Below are 6,000 nucleotides of genomic sequence, written 5' to 3' on the forward strand. Positions count from 1 at the left end.
TAGAATTAAGAAAGAGTCTACCACAGGAACTGACCGAGAACAGATCTGCTTTCTTCAGCCCCTACAGCTTCAGTTTTGAGAGGACATTGTCTAGTTTTGCGGAGTGACTGAGCATAATGTTGGACACCGAAATGAGTGTTACAATAATGCAACATTTCATGAAGTGTATCTGGATTGACATATGTACAATAATCTCATTTCCTGCGATGCACCTCACCTGGGGCAGAGTTCATCAATTGGCAACTATCTGGTAAACTACATGTATGTTTTACAGGTAGGTCAAGAGGTGAAAATCTAGAAGAAAGCAAACTATCGACTGAAGTAGACCTCTTAACTGAAGTAGGACTGAAGTCAGTGTCGTAATGGTTCCATGACATTTGCTCCTGCAACAATTGTTCACTTGAAATTCTGCATGCTAAACCAAACAAAAATTCTACAAAGGAGCATTACTCTAACCCTACTCCTATCACAATCCTAACCTTGATCCCAAGTCCTTGGAGAAAATGATACACCAGAGCAATTGTTACAAGGTCACAGGAACAAATGTTGTATTACCGTTATAACACACTATAAAATGTGGTGGAATTGAATTCACATTTTATGAATGCACTCTATTCACTGATGATGAAGTGTGATGACTCTAAAAAAAAAAAAATGATGTTTTTGTCACATATGTTTTTTAATCCATAGTACAGCGCTACTTGAGACTTTCTTTTTTATTAAAGATATCAAATTTGTCTACATTGAACATCAGTGTAGATATGCACACACTAGTTCTATGTAAATATGAATTCGGAAAAAAAAAATACTGGTGTGCAATTCACATGAAGTATGCAGTGTTTCAAATCAAATCTCATTTGACACTTGACAAACACATTGATCACGCATAAGAAAAGAATAGGTTGATGGAAGAGTGAAAGAGAGACGGGGAAAGGAAGCGGAAATATTGGCAGTAGGCGATCTATAGAGCCAGACGAAGAATCATAAAAAAATACAGAACTTTACAATGCAGTTGTGGAAAGAAAGCTTTGTACACACAGATGATACATGGTAATGTGATAATTAAAAATGAAAGTATTATTTCAAGTCAAATGAGAATGTTCTGTTATTCAAGAAAAAAAAAATAGAGAGGAAATAATAAAGTAATAGATGTTAAAATGACAAAACAAAACAAAACAAAACATACTTTACATGCTCACATTAATATTATTCAACATTTGCTGTGATCTTGCAGTCTTGGAAAGAGCAGTACCGGTACATTGTAATCAAGGGCAGGCAGGGCAACAGTCAAAAGGATGCAATGGCCACAAAACAACAGATTCTTTTGTGAAGGAAGATGAGAGCTTATATGCGTGACCTTACGGATGCCTACCAGTGCATGTTGTAATGTTTCTTTTGTGACCCTGCATGACTGCAAATTATGTAACACTTTGAGTACCGTGCTTGAGAAGGAAGACCATTTGAGAAGCTATTCATCTTTACTGCTTGTTTAAAAAAAAAAAAAAAAAATGTGCATGAATTCAACAGTATGAGTGCAGGACAAGCAAGGATTTGAGAATTTTATAATCAGCCTTGTTTTGTACAAATAAATAAAAATGTAAAAGATTAACACATATAATAGGGATAAGGCATGGAAAAGATTAAGATATGTTTAAGTCCAAGTTTGGTTCAATAGATCATCACAGTATACATAACATAGATACAGTAGAGGGAGAGAGAGAGAGATTTACACTGTATATACAGTACATATATAAAAAGGAAATTACAAAAAAGAAAAAGAACTTGACGGTTGGCCATTATCGTGCAGGTACAGGTGGCAGAGGATTTTTCTCTTGAATTAGGGTATAACCCATGGCAAAAATGGCAATGTCATCAAAACAAAAACAATTCCTTTTTATTTTTGAAAGTACACACAAAAGGTAGGCCCTACAATCATAAACAAGGCCAATCTAGCTAGCACTACATTTCATTACCGGTTTCATGATGTCAACCATTCAACCAAACCATCCATATCTACAGGTCAAATAACTGACCACTGGATATCAAACAATTTATTAATTTCCACGGTAATGCCCATAAACAGACTCACCCCTTGACTTTTGCTTGTTTGTTTTTATTAAGAAAAAAGGTAACATAAATTGGACAGAAATAACTTTTGAGTAGAACGCAGATCTATACATAAAATCAGCAACAACAACAGCAACAACAAAACATTTAACAGTTAAAATCAAATGCATATAATGACCTTCATGTAGTTCACATCGAATGATCTGCTACATAATTTGATTTCTTCTCTACTGGGGATACGGGTACGGAGTGGCCGGCTGCTCCCTCTGTGCCGTTCGCGCGGGTGCCCCGCGCCGCCCCGTGCCTCGCCGAGAGTGGGCATGGGCATGGCGCTGCTCAGCTCAGCTCTACCAGTGATAGATGCGTGAGCGAGCTGCTGGTGGCGAGACCGGTGCGGTGCGGATACGGCGAAGATGAAATCATGCGAACAAATATCCAACATTTCACCAAACATGTGCAAAATTAAATTCCCTCGAAGATGAAATTAGTTGAAGGAACCCTGAATACACCTTCATACATGATAAAATTGATATTTTTACGGAGATTTACTGACAAAACAGCAGCTAAAACTTAGCTGGGCCGAGTTAGCCCACCGCGCGAAATGAACGTGAACCTATGGGGATCGCGAACCGCGATAAAAACGTCTGAAATTTCATTTTCACGTCGTTGTATCCCCCAAAAGTTGGCAAATATTCTTTACAGAAACCACTGAGCACATTTCCATGAAAATTACGGTTAGAAAAGACGTCATAAAGACGAAATAAACTCAAAGACAGACGAGCGCTCACGATCACTATCGATACCAACGAGTGGGACAACTCGGCCCACTCTCGACGGGTGGGACGAGATGTCCCGTGGGCCGAGTTAGCCCGACCCCTTTTTCGATACCTTGATCAGCTTGTACATGAAGCTATATCGCAAGATCGTAACATCGCAAGATCGCAAGATCGCATCGCAATAACGATCGAAGCGAAATCGCAACTAGTCAGCCTTTGTATACCAGGCGATGTGTCACGATTATGATTGTTTTTGTGTTGTTGTTTTCTCTTCTTCCTAATTTCTGTTCCTTTTGCCCGCCCTCGCCCGCCTCTCCCTCTATCAGGCTCTCAAATTTCTATATTGATACAGTTTCTCTTTCCTTCGATCTTCTCATGCCTGCGCTTAAAATCCGGCTGGTCGTAAAATTTCAATGCATGCCTCCCTCCCTTCCATCATCTTCTGCAATCTCCCTTGCCTTTCTACTCTCCAAAAAAAGGCTATTATTATGTGTACTAGTATTCAAATACATGATTTACCATTTGCAGATGAAACAAAAACCCAGCACTGAGTACTTTAAAACATAGCAGAGTTCCAAAATGTGAGTTAGGGATAGAAACAACCGCTGTAAAATTTGAATCAGTACTAAAGATATCAAGAATTGTTAAATACACAAAATGTGCACCGCATGAACATGTAGGCCTAAAAAAATTTTCCAGACTAAACCCGCGGCGACCGGGAAAATTTACGCAAAACTTCACAAATAAGGCTCTACAATTATGATATGCGGTCAAATTGTAATACATAAGACAAAGTGTGCGCCAAATTTCACAATTTTTAATACCAGTACCAAAAAAAAAAAAAAGATAAAAAAAAAAAAAGATCAAGCAGCACGATGGGTACTGCAGGGCCGGCGCAGTGTTTTCAAAAGTGTGGGGGCCCACTTCCGGGTTTCTTCAGCTGACAAGCAAAGAAGAAGAAGAAAAAAAAAAAGGTCTTCAGCTCATCTCTACCCGTCCACTTCCAAGTTTCTTCAGTTGACAAGCAAAAAAAAAAAAAAAAAAAAAAAAAAAAAAGGTCTTCAGAGAAAAAACGTAACCTTATCGCCGCCATACTTCAAGATCCCTATCAATTTCTATTTTAGTGCCACTTACGTACTTCCGGGTTAAAAAAAGTGCGGGGGCCCAAAGTGATGACACCTTATGTATTCCTTTGTATGGTGCACAAAAAGTGTGGGGGCCCGAGCCCCCACGGCCCCCACGGCCCCCACGGCTGCGCCGGCCATGGGGTGGACACACAAGTCCGCTCCGCCCACCCCAACCCCCTCCCCTTCAGGTGGTTGCTTCGCTAAATCGCAGTTTCTGTCTCGAAGGGGCCGCAAATAGCGGCGAGGCTGGTTGGTGGAAGGGGGGGGGGGGGTCTGAGTAGGGGTGCCACCTCTCAGCGATTTATTTACTTTGTTTTTTCTATTTTGAATCCTCATGAGAAATGTTTTCCTGGCATCTGCTTGCACAATATGGAAAACATGCAGTGCATGAAAACGTCTTTCCTTTTTTTTTTTTTTATTTCAATGCATATCACATTTTAACATGGCAGCCCGTAGGCCTAAGGGAGGGCGGCGGGAAGCTAAATCCAGGCCCTACCCCCCCCCCCCCCCCTGATTCCAATACCCCAGTATTGCTGCGTTTACACCATGTTCCCGCCAACCACGTCAGCCGTGTTTCAGGCCACTGTGGACAAAACGGAATGGACGTGAAACAACCTGGTGTGAAGGGATAGGCAAAAATGACAGGCCGTGATTGCTGTGGATGCCGTGTCAGATTGACCGCCTCATTTGTTACAGCCTATTACGTGCCGTCGTGTTTCGTTGCGTTCACCCCGTTTTATCACGGCATACACGATTCAATAGCACCGGGATTGCCGTGACATTTTTTTTGACAGTTTAAAAATCTGACACAGCATCCATAGCAAATAATCATGATGTTGGAAACCTTTCTGAATTAGCCTGGGAGTCATGGTCCACTGCTAGCTGCTGGTATAGCCAACTGAGAGGGAGCAGAATACAGATAACCTTCATCAATGACACAAATAGGAATCTTGATTTGATAGGGAAAAAAATGGTCATAAGTTGTCATTGGTATATTGCCACTGATATTTATATCCTCTTTCACTTACAAGTATGCATTAAAGTTCTGAACACATTTTGTGTGTGTGTGTATGTGTGTGTGTGTGTTTGCTGTAGAAAGCGCTGCCATGATGGTTACCACACCAAAGCCATGTGAATCGTGCTACTTCCACAGCGTTCAAGCAATTTAGGCCAAATTCAGTATGCATGATCTTATAGACAGATAGGTGCAGATACGCAAGACACCGTTGTGTTAGTATCAGAAAGAAATATTGCCATGGTAACCACACTTTTTTTGTATCATTAGGATTCTGAATTACATGATGTTATACTCTCTGGTAATAACGTCGACATCCTTGGTATGCGCTATACGGAAACCATTTATCAGGAGAAAAAAGGGAAGAAGATACAGAAATTTACCACACACAATGTGTACTGTTTTGCTCACCTGCATGTCAAAGGGTGTGGGGATAGCTCTGTATATATTCAATACTGCCGGAATCAAACCGAGGCCGGATTAACATATTGACGCCACTGAAGAATACATCATTAAAGCAAAATAAATTCATTGGTGTTATTCAAAATGTTATTGGTATGATCTACAGATCACAAATTTGAAGACATTTGATATTTACAGATGAATTTGGTGAATGCTCAAACTCTTTCTCGCAAAGAAAAAAAATTGTATTTAATGCATGGGCTATTTTATAATAGGTTTATAGCTTTATTTAGTACTGATGATAATCACACTGCGCAAGTTTTTGAGGACATTATCATCTTACAACTTTCGTCCTCACATGAATAAACTAACTAAAATATGCATCAAATCCAAAATATCCTACAGAACAGAATCAGGAATATCTGTTCTAATGTACTAACCGGGGGGCCAAAACCTTAAAACAGAGGTCGAGTTGCACTCTCTCTACAAACTAAGTAGACCATGCTTATTTTCAAGATTTTATTGTAACAAACAACATTCCACTGGTCTACCTCAAAAAATTTGTTGCGAAAGCCTCCAAATCCAAGATGGCGTCCAAAATGGCCGCCATATT

Source organism: Diadema setosum, chromosome 12 (genome assembly GCF_964275005.1).
Source record: "Diadema setosum chromosome 12, eeDiaSeto1, whole genome shotgun sequence".
Taxonomy (NCBI): Eukaryota; Metazoa; Echinodermata; class Echinoidea; order Diadematoida; family Diadematidae; genus Diadema; species Diadema setosum.